Source organism: Hyperoodon ampullatus (genome assembly GCF_949752795.1).
Source record: "Hyperoodon ampullatus genome assembly, chromosome: X".
NCBI lineage: Eukaryota > Metazoa > Chordata > Mammalia > Artiodactyla > Ziphiidae > Hyperoodon > Hyperoodon ampullatus.
In genome coordinates this window covers 101,470,144-101,482,274 of record NC_136913.1, presented here as the reverse complement: position 1 = coordinate 101,482,274, position 12,131 = coordinate 101,470,144, and the positions used below count along the sequence as shown (strand labels likewise).

Genomic DNA, 12,131 nt, shown 5'->3' with positions numbered 1-12,131 from the left:
ACAGACTATTCAATGTCCCAAGAGGACTTATGATGAGAAAAATGTCAATCACAGTGTTAAGCCCTTGGTTTGGAAGGAGCTAATGAGAAAGCTGATTGGAAGGTGAGACTTCATGTTTGTTTTCAAATAAGTGGTCTTAAACTTTTTCTATAAGAAGAAAAATTAGTTCATATATATATCTATATATCTATATCTATCTATCTATCTATATAAACCATTCATTTTTACAGCTTTCAGGTAAAGTCCGACACTTGGTTTATACAAAGTCTGTGAGGAAAGGTCAGTAGAGATCATCTAATCTTAAATTGTGAAATCATTCAATTTCTTAGCATAGTCTCTCCCCAGTAAAAAGCACAGCATGCCTGGGTATGCCACTGGCGATCTCTAATAAAAGTTAGTTCCAAAGACTGGGAGATTTCTGCTACAGTCATGCATTCTTTTTACCATCTTGTTTATTAGCAAAAATCAGCAATCCAGCTTTCCTTAGGTCCTCATGGGCTAACATTTTATAGAGTTCTCTAATTACAGAAATTCTTGGTCTGTACTGTCCACAACAACTATTACAAAATCTCTGTTAGTACAGTAAGTGTTCCAGGAAGAATGAAGAGATTCTTGGCCACCAGTATTCCACATGAGGAAGCATGTATTATTAATCACTATCTCTTCTACATTACTTCCTATTGTAGGGATGTATGTACAATTTCATTCACAGAAAACTGGTAAAGGATGATACTTTTCCTTGCGTTATCCACCCCAACAATAACTTTGTGCTCCTGGTGCTTGAAGAGTCTCCATATCCTGGTGAAGAGAATTCCCATTCTTGGGTAGCTGACCCCCTTTCCAGCCACCTGGGTGACCTGGACACCCCCAGCTCAGGCTGAAGCAGAGGAGGAAGATGTGCTGGAGCCTACACCTCTGCTGCTGCTGCTTCTGCACTGACTGTTGGCCAGCTTCCTAGGAACCAGAGGGAGGGAAAAGCCCAGGCCTCCCTGCCACACCCATGGCCTGGATGCTGCCTCTGGGGCACTCTTCTGGCTTGCACACATTGCCTCCATATTGTCTGCAATGAGCCTCGTGGACCACTTTCCTCCTCTAGCTCAGGTGACTTGCCTTGAAATTCAATAATTCTTTTTTCTGATTGATCAAGTCTGCTGTTGAAGTTCTCCACTGAGTTATTTTTTTTTTTAGAAGATGTTGGGGGTAAGAGTTTATTAATTAATTTATTTATTTTTGCTGTGTTGGGTCTTCGTTTCTGTGCGAGGGCTTTCTCTAGTTGTGGCAAGCAGGGGCCACTCTTCATCGCGGTGCACGGGCCTCTCACTACTGCGGCCTCTCTTGTTGCGGAGCAGAGGCTCCAGACGCGCAGTCTCAGTAGTTGTGGCTCACGGGCCTAGTTGCTCCACAGCATGTGGGATCCTCCCAGAGCAGGGCTCGAACCCGTGTCCCCTGCATTAGCAGGCAGATTCTCAACCACTGCGCCACCAGGGAAGCCCCTCCATTGAGTTTTTAATTCTTTATTTTTATTGTATTCCTCAGCACCACAATTTCTGTTTGGTTCTTTTTTATGATTTCTGTCTCATTGTTGAAATTCTTGTTTTGTTCATGTGTTGTTTTCTTGATATTGTTATCTATCTTTGTTCTCTTGTAGCTCACTAACAACTTGGCAATCTCTATAAAAAATGTATAATGCATGTACTGTTTGATTCAAAAGGAATTTGTCATACAAAACTCTCACAAGCAGGCAAAAATAGTTTTCAGTAGCATTGTTTTAGTAGGGAAAAGTTGGTGACAATGTAAGTGTTCATCAGTATCAGACTGGTTAAATTAATCATACCTCAATTATGCTATACAGCTCTTATTATATATAGAATATCACATAGCTAATAACATGGTTTATAATATTATATCTATATATACTGCCCTGAAAAAGTTACTGGAGATATATTGTTAAGCAAATAAAACAATTTACAACACGAAATGCATGTTATGATGCCAGGTGGCCACATAAACAAGATATATGAGACCCAATGGGTTAGTTAGATATAGCTGATTGTGGATGCATAGAACCATCCTGAAAGTATATACATATGCTAAAGTGAGGACTTCAGAAAAAAGAGTGGAATGAAAAATGGGACTACACTTACTTTTCCCTTTGTTGCCTATGTAATACATTAAAACAAAATGGGCCTATCTTTATTTTAAAAAATACTAGTCTGCACATTGTGTTTTTGCCACTGCCAGAATCAATGGGTATGGAGACAGTAATCAATAATTTTAGTGTGGCTGGTACATAAGATAAGGATGAAGCACTCTCTGGGTTTACTCTCTGTCTGCAGAGCCAGATTAAGACACAAAGTCAGGTTAGTTAAATACATATATAAGAGGGTCTAGAATGTTCTTGACATTCCCAGATGCCAGTGGCAAGAGCTTTATTTGAACACTGAAGTAGAAATATAGAAGATAGAGCATAAGACCATTAAATCTTCCCATTTCCGTAATGGAATGGAATATGGAAAGGTGAGGAAAAATCATAAATTGCTTCTTAAACTCACAGAAATGTATATTAATGTTCAAACTCCGCCAGCTTCCAACTTTACTACTGTTAGTGTGCAAAAAAATGAGAGCAAGTGTGTTTCTGACACATTTTGACAATTTTTTCAATGCATATAAGCAGGCAGAAAAATAGCATCCTCGAAGAGCTTCAAGTATCACGTAGGCTACTCAGCTGACACCCATAAAGTCATTTCTGGATGCGATTTCTCTTGTTCTAATCTACAGTCTCATAGTACTGTTAAAACTTGACCCCATCTTAATACTGATTTCATGGTCTTTTAATTAAATCCAGTTCAAAGAAAGGACTCAGTTCTCCAACCATATGCATCACATCTGGGGTAATGGAAATAATTATGCTCTTGATTTAATGCAGTCTGTCTCTTTCCTGAACATTTTTGGTGGGAAACATAGGTGAAAAGCTAATGGAAGAGGAGGAAAAGATGGGCATCCAGGGAAAGTTATACTAAATATTGAAAGGAGAATGATTTTAAAGGAGCACACATTCATGAAAATTATACTTAAGCATGGAGAAATCTAATATGAAACTTCTAAATCGATAACATGAAACTTCTAAATCGATAACATTTCAGAAATGGATCCTTAACTAATAATTTGGGTTTGACAAAATGGATGAATAGGTATCTCTTGCTTTCCTCCATTTCACTTCAGGTAGGCAGTCCCTCAAATGGCCCCAAAGGCACCCGCCTTCTGAGATGAATGCCCTTGTGTAATCCCTCCTCCAGTGTGGAGTGGAACTAGTGACTTGCCTCAAACAGAATACAGCAAAAGTGATATAATAGGAAGTCATTTCTCGAGGTTAGTTTATAAGAAGACTCTGGCTTCCATTTTACTTGCCATCTCTCACCCTATCTCATTCATATTCTCTCTCTGCCACTGCTCTGGTGGAAGCCAACTATCATATTTTGAGTAATTCTTTGCCAAAGTAGTAAGGAACTGATATCACTAGCCATAGCCATGGGGAGGGACTTAGGCCATGTGAGCAAGCTTGACAGCAATTCCTACCTCTTTTGAGCTGTGTTAGAGATCTTCAAGCAGAGGCTGCTCCATATTCCTGACCCAGAGCAACTGTGAGATAATAAATGTTTGCTGTTTGAAGCCACTAAGTTTTGGGGTAACTTGCTATGCAGCAATAAGTAAATTAGTGAATTTTTTTCTGAAAAGTATTTAAGTTTCATAAATCATTCCATTTTATATGTATGAGAGGAGTAAGCTCCCTGTTTAAAAATATCCAGGGGTCTTATGTTTTTCTGAAAAGATAATTTAGTAAAATGCAATCACCCCAATCATTGGTTTTATTAAATTCAGTTTTCTCATAACAAGAATTCCTAAGGTATGGCATACTTTTGGGTGTACACTGTAATCTGAAATATGGTGGCTAGGTCACAAATGAAAATATGCATACTAATATGTCAACTTTTGCTGAGGTCTTTATGTACGTCAGGCACTATTCAAAATGCTTTTTTTAAAACATGTATTATAATACTTAATCCTCACCCAAAAAAGCTAATAAAGTAGATTTTTTTCCCCTCCCATTTAACACATGAAGAAACAGGCATGGAGGGCAATGGAGGTTAAGCAACTTGCCCAAAGTCCCACGGCAAGAAGATGCAAACTCTGGCACTCAGAATCCAGAACCCACCATCTCAACCACAACTCTCCTGAGAACCCATGTTCAATTCTGGGACTGCATTCTTTGTATGGAGCATTCTGTTCTCTTTGATCACAAAGCAGAGAAATTTTAGATGATAGATGTAAATGTTCACAAGGACGAACGCTAACCTGTAATGAATCAGAGACTTCCTGGGAGATAGTATAATTTGAGTAGTTAAGAATGAGGACTCTATCCTATGACTACAAAAGCAGAAAGAGATGGAGGCGGAACTAATGTTACCAGAGCTTGGTGAAAGCTGCAGCTGTGACCACAGAAGAACACGGCCACTGTCAGAAGTGTGCCAAGGCAAAGGGGAGGTGGCAAGAAGAAATATCCCAACTGGTCTCTTCCTCCCATCTTTAATCTCCTGACACTTCCCCCCACACTGGCCAAACCCAACTACAAACCAGAGGGCAAGGACCCCTGGGTGATAGAATCCACTGAGGCCACTCTCTTGGGGCACAGAACAGGGCAGAGATGGGAGAAGATGGATTTGGGTGGCTTACCACCTCACCTAATTAAAAAAGAAAAAAGAAAGAATGAGGATTCTAGCGTAGAAGAGCCTAAATTCCAATCCCTCTCAGCCAATAGTTATTTGTGTAATTTGGGCTAAGTGACTTATCCTCTCTCAGATTCATTTCATCAAATGTAAACCGCTGACCACATCTGTCCCTCCCTCATAAAGCTGGTGTAAGCATTAAATGAGATAATACATGGAAGGGTTTGGAATAGTCCCTAGATACAGTAAGCAGTTAATAAATGTTAACTATTATGATGATGATAATTAATATCTGACAGAGGAGAACAGAACTGAACACAGAGTTTTAGGCTCTGTTCTTTCCAGAGGAAAACAGCTATCCAAATAAGTAGAGAAAGTAGGCTAAAGGATAAATACAGTGAAAGACAATAGGATGTATTGATATTCTACAACGCCAAATGTGCTTTGCCTACATAATTTTCTTTAACCTTCACAGCAGACTATGTAAATAGTATTCCTCTTTTACAAATGAGGAAGCTTTAATGGAGGAATTTATCCAGGGTTTCAAAAGCTGCCAGGTAACAGGTAGCACCAGTGGGTATTCAAATCAAGGCACATCTGACTCTCTCTCTTTCACCATGAGAGACTTCTGTGTTTAAAAACCAGAGGGATTGGAGGAATTACCCTAAATTGTGAAGGCATGGCCTGCAATTTAGCTAAATTTAGGTGTTCCCTATATTCTGTCTGTATACATATATCCACTGCCTGCCTGGTGCAACCTTCTGTGCAAGATACACACAGTTGCCAGGCAGGGCTGTGTCCAGCCATGGGAGAAAAGGGATTGAAATCCAGCCCGTGATCCATTCGCCAAGCCTTGAACCTAAGGGCATACATTTGCCAAAGAGGTACTTTTTCTAGTTTACACAATAGTGAAATGTGAGCTAATGGAGACCCTAAAATTATGGTCAAGGGTATGACCTAATCCCTGCAATCTACTGAAAATTCAGATTGTGCCTAGATGATCTGATAGAGAGAACCTCAATTCTTTAGTATCTAGAGATGTTGAGTGAGAGCTACCTGGCCTAGGGGTAAAGAAGCAGGATGGAATTAAAATGTACAGTCCTGAAGAGGAGGCTAGAGGTAAGCTGTACCCAAAAGGATCTTAGGTAAAGTAACTAAACTGACCTGGAAATGTATCTATCTGTAGCCCAAGATTACTCACTCTGTGAGATTAATTTCTTACACTCTTAATTATTACCTTAATACTGATGGAGAGAAATGGCAGGCAGTTATGGCATGGGGTGTGCAGATTGTGTTTACAAGGCTATTACTTAAAGAGGAGACTCGGGCTTATTTCAGCCTGGGGGTGGAAGAAGCAAAGTAATGCAGGGTGGCCTCTGCTGTTTCACCACAATTTATTTCTTACTCTTTACTGAGTGATTTGGAGCATTGTTTTCTTTTTTTTTTAAGATTTTAAAAAAATTTATTTATGTATGTATTTATTTTTGGCTGCATTGGATCCCTGTTGCTGTGCATGGGCTTTCCCCAGTTGCGGCGAGAGGGGGCCACTCTTCGTTGCGGTGCACAGGCTTCCCTTTGCGGTGGCCTCTCTTGTTGCGGAGCACGGGCTCCAGGCGCGCAGGCTTCAGTAGTTGTGGTGCACGGGCCCAGCTGCTCTGTGGCATGTGAGATCTTCCCGGACCAGGGCTCGAACCCGTGTCCCCTGCCTTGGCAGGCGGATTCTCAACCACTGCGCTACCAGGGAAGCCCTGGAGCATTGTTTTCTACATCTTTAATTTTACAATTCAATTTTCTAAATGCAAGTATAACAATATAAGGCTAACTGTGACCATAATTATATACTTTTTCATCTCATGGAACGTTGACACAAAACTCTAATGACGAGTATTTCTCATGAAACAACAAAGGATTTCATTTTATGTTTTAGAGAAAGCATTTGATCAGAAGTTTAATTCAGGATTTTGAATGATCAATAGCGATGTCACTTCAGTTGTGAAAGATTCTTCTACTTTCTGAGGACCTTTCAAGATATATAAGAGGGCTTCCCTGGTGGCACAGTGGTTGGGAGTCCGCCTGCTGATGCAGGGGACATGGGTTCGTGCCCCAGTCCAGGAAGATCCTACATGCCACGGAGCGGCTGGGCCCGTGAGCCATGGCCACTGAGCCTGCGCGTCCGGAGCCTGTGCTCCGCAACGGGAGAGGCCACAACAGTGAGAGGCCCGCGTACTGCAAAAAAAAAAAAAAAAAAAAAAAGATATATAAGAGGGTATCACCTTTAAACGTATTAATATTTAGGGGAGAAAATGCATTTCTGTTTTAGCTTTGATATACATATAATGTCACAGTTGTAAGAAATTACTTCCTAATTTTAATTGCAATGCAGTAGTCACACTTATTCCAAGACATCTTCCAGCTGTTACTATATTGGGTTGGCCAAAGAGTTCCTTTGGTTTTTAAGTAAAAATAAGAGGCATCTTTCATTTTCACCAACAACTTTATTGAACAACGCATTCACCATTTTATTTCACTACCTTCTGCCATTTTTCAGGCAACTTCATAATTCCATTTTCCCAAAACTTTTAATCTTTTTGAGCAAAGAACTGTTCCAGGTGCCTTTTACAGTCTTCCAAGGAATTGAAATTTTTTTCCATTAAGAGAATTTTGTAAAGACCGAAATAAATGGAAATCCAAAGGCACAATGTCTGGTGAATATGGCAGATGAATCAGAACTTCCCAGCCAAGCTGTAACAGCTTTTGCCTGGTCATCGAAGAAACATGCGGTCTTGCGTTATTCTGATGGAAAATTATGCATCGTCTCTTGACTAATTCTGGACGCTTTTCATCAAGTGCTGCTTTCAGTTGGTCTAATTGGGAGCAGTACTTGTTGGAATTAATTGTTTGGTCTTCTGGAAGGAGCTCATAATAGAGGACTCCCCTCCAATCCCACCATATACACAACATCACCTTCTTTGGATGAAGACCAGCCTTTGGTGTGGTTGGTGGTGGTTCATTTCGCTTGCCCCTCGATCTCTTCTGTTCCACATTATTGTACAGTATTTTCATCGCCCATCACAATTTGTTTTAAAAACGGAACGTTTTCATTACATTTCAGTAGAGAATTGCATGCAGAAATACGGTCAAGAAGGTTTTTTTTCGCTTAACTTATGTGGAACCCAAACATCAAAGTGATTCACATAACCAAGCTGGTGCAAATGATTTTCAACGCTTGATTTGGATATTTTGAGTATGTCAGCTATCTCCCACATGGTATAACGTTGACTGTTCTCAATTAATGTCTCAATTTGATCGCTATCAACTTCAACTGGTCCACCCGACCGTGGAGCATCGTCCAGAGAGAAATCTCCAGCACAAAACTTCGCAAACCACTTTTGACACATTCGATCAGTCACAGCACCTTCTCCATAAACTGCACAAATCTTTTTTTGAGTTTCAGTTGTGTTTTTACCTTTCTTGAAATAATAAAGCATAATATGCCCAAAATGTTGTTTTTTTCTTCCATCTTCAATATTAAAATGGCTACACAAAAATTCACCAATTTTGATTTTTTTAAAATGCACACTGATATGACAGCTGTCACAATGCAATCTAACAAAATTGTTTCAAATGAAGTTAAAGACAACTAAGTGCTGCTAGAGCCACCAAACGAACTTTTTGGCCAACCCAATAGCATATTCAAAATAAGCGAAAACCATAGCAGTGTGAGAAGATGTGGGACAGAGATTTAGGTATAAAAAGAAGAATTTAAGTCCTGGAGTTGGGGGGTTGGTTGGTATGCAATGGAAACTCACACTAACATAAGCAACGGGGAGGTTTTATTATAAAGATGTACTTCTTTCTCCCAGACCCCAAGGGCAGAAATACAGCCAGGCCTCATGAGGTACTGGAAGCATGAACTGAAAAGTCATCTGAGAACTATTCATCCTGTGTGTTTGTCTTTCTCTTTTCTTGTGATCTCATGGTCTTTCATTGTTGCTTCTATTTGATGTTTTCATTTTTCTTTCTCTACAGACTGGATCTCACAGCTCATCTCTACATCCAGCATGAGAGGGTTACCCCACAACTTTCAAGTCATCTTTATGTTCTATAAGGAGACTAAGATCATATTAGGCCAAACAGATTTGCTATTAAACTATGATGACCAACAAAAGAATGGAAATTGTAGAAAGAAGAGAACGATCCTTTGTATCTAGTCCTGCAGTGACCTGCTACTGCTATTGGGACCACATGCATACACCCATTCTCCTACAGTTTCCCCCACTCCAAAGGGATAAATTGAGTCCCTGCTTATACTATTTTAACAAAGGCTTTTATCCACTTATAAATAGATAACGAGGTAATCGAATGTTTCAGTGACAAATCCTTCCATTGAAAATTAAGAAAAAGGTAAACGGTGAAAGAAAATGAAATAGAGACAATGTCCTACTGAAAGAGAATAAGCATTGCTCTGTAATAGTTACCACTCGCCCAGTGGTTCTGAAAATTGGGAATAACCTTGAGAAATTGTTAAAACACAGATTACTGGACCCAGAAACTCCCAGAGGTTCTGATTTAGCAAGTAAAGCATAGGCCATGAGAATGTGTGTTTTCACCAAGTTTCCCACTGTATGTGATACACTGCATCAGTGATACCCCTGTGTCAGCATATTTGTCATTATGGTGTTTGGCTGAGTGCAAATTGGCTTTCAATTTTTCTCATATATAACTTAGAGATACTCTGCTGTGCTGAAATCAGACAGGCAGGGACTAATACAGGAAGGAAAAGGAAACCACCCAGAGCCTAACTGGTTTTGTAAAATACTGACTTATCCATTAAATACCTGCTGATATTAGACTCTCTTGCAGTTCCTTTCTGAACCTACTACTCTGTATTTCTATTGCTGCAGAAAAAGGAAAATGAAAACAAGGACAAAGCAAACAAACAAAACCTGGCTTGATAAAATATGATACTGCAGAGTAGATTGCTATGTTCCATAGAGCAATGCACCACATAGGGATATTAAAATGGAAAGAACACACACTTGAGATAAAAAAATAAAATGTTTACAGTCTCATAAGGCACCATTTTATAAAAAGATTAAGAATTAACTAATTCACCTTCCTTTCAGGAGAAAAATACCTTTCAGGAAAATAAATTCTTTTTAAATAAATAAATTCTTAAAAAATAAATTCTTTTTAACTAAATTCTTTTTAAAATGTTTTAAAGTTATGTGTTCACCGAAAGCATCAGTTTTGAAAAAAATTTCCTCTACATACAATATGTCCTGGTCTCGTGTGTTAATATGATCAAGTGCCAAAGAGCTGTATCTGTAGATACATGACACTATGCGTTTGTCAAAACCCACAGAACTTTACAGCAGAAAGTGTGAACCTTAATGTCTATAAAACCAAAGTAATTTAGGAGGCAATGCAGACTGTGACAAAAGAACGTAACTGTTACAAACATGTGCAACAACCTCACTGAAGGAAGAAGGCACAAGAGATGCTGACAAAAGTAATTTTGGAAATGAGTGGATGGTAAGATTAAAGGCAAAAGGAATGGTATATAAACACTGTACTCTAGTGGATAAAATTATTTCCCATGGAAATACAGGTTAACAATTCTGAGACCACTATACATGTATACTAGAATTGAACAATTAAGTAAACGGATGGCAAATGGTGGGAGCCGGGTTTCTTCCTGTTGGGGAGGGAGGTTACAAGCAATGGGAACAGGTGTGAATAGTCACGTGGTAAAGGATTAGAGGAGGAATCATCAGTTTGAACTCATGTTTAGTTAAATACTGATAGATGCCTATAGAAATCTTTATAGACATGTATATATACAGATTGGTATAGACACATGTTTCTTTGCTCTATCAGCTGAAAGGGCCTGGAAGCAATGACACCCCAGTGGTAATGAGCATACCCAGCACACAGATCTTGGTTTCTACTATTCTCCAATAAAAGGAACCAGGGATCTCTGGAGAAAGGCTGATTCAAGGACTGTGGCAGGTAACATACGAGAGAAGCCTGGAGCATCTTTTAGTGCCACAAATTAAGGAAATGCTCAAAGAATCAATGACGGGAATATGTCAAAGGGACACAGGAGCCAACAGGAAGAGCTCTCAATGGCCAAAGCTGGAACAATTTGAGTAACAAAGTGGTATTAAATTACAGCCCAAAGTACAAAATATATAACCTGAGTCTATATTGATATAAATGATTAAATAAAGAAATGAATGGGGGAGAATAGCCAAGTCTCCCTTTGGAAGATTTATCTAGATATTCTGCTCTCAAGGAGCTCGGACACAGTGGAGGTTGTGCATAGTGACTTCCTTCCGAAGTGTAGAATATGGAAAGGGGGTGAAATTGTAACTTTACAGTGGAGAAGCCTGACAAACACTACCTCAGCCCGGTGATCAAGGTTAACATCATCAGTGATAAGACGTGAGAAGCATGGACGCTTGATGTGATGTGGTGAGAATGGCACTTTACTTCTGTGGTCTTCCTCTCCAAAACCTATAACCCCAGTCTAATCATGGGGAAAATATCAGAAAAATCCTGATTGAGGGACTTTCCACAAAATACCTATCAGGAATCCTAAAAAATGTCAAGGTTGTTAAAAGCAAGGAAAGTTTGAGAAACTGTCACAGCTATGTTACTTTCACGTAGGAGAGACTGGCTAAAATTCTCAATCCTTTTTTATGACTTTTGCTCGCCTCAGAGTAAATCCTAAGAGTTCCCATCACAAGGTACTGCACATGGCAGTGGTTCAGATGGCAGCTGTTGCCAAGGCATCTCTCTCAGATTTCACCAAGTTTGAGTCTATCCTGAGAGGTCAACCTGCACCTAAAGAGTGAGAATTGCCTCCTGCTCCTGAGCCGTCCTCCACCTTGGCTACCAACTAAATCAACTCAACAAAAAACTATGGGGGGAGAAACACAACAAAAAAACCGCATTAAGACAGAATGGTGTAGGAGGAGTGGCCAAGATGGCAGAGCAGGAAGACCCTGAGCTCATCAGCTCCCATGGGCACACCAAAATTACAACTCTTTACAGAGCAACTATCAGTGAGAATGACCTGAAGACTAGCAGAAAAGATCTTCTACAACTAAAGATATAAAAAAGGAGCCACAAGGAGACGGGTAGGAGGAGTGGAGATGTGGTATAGTCAAGACCCACACCCCCAGGGAGGTGACCCACACAGCAGAAGATAATTACAATTGCAGAGGTTCTCCCCAAGGAGCAAAGTGTCTGAGCCCCACACTGGGCTCCCCAACCTGGGGCTCCTGCACCAGGAAGATGATACCCCAGAACATTTGGCTTTGAAGGCCAGCAGAGTTTACTTTCAGGAGAGCTAGAGGGCTGTGAGAAATAGAGACTCCACTCTTAAAGGGTGCACACAAA

The 12,131-nt window shown here is 39.9% G+C and overlaps 1 pseudogene across 1 annotated transcript; it reads right to left on the bottom strand.

The window, feature by feature from the left end:
* Window positions 1–325: 325 nt before the first annotated feature.
* On the bottom strand, window positions 326–818 carry LOC307069953 (ADP-ribosylation factor-like protein 5A; annotated as a pseudogene). Its single transcript has one exon. The product of its transcript is annotated as an ADP-ribosylation factor-like protein 5A (transcript).
* Between the last annotated feature and the right edge of the window lie 11,313 nt (window positions 819–12,131).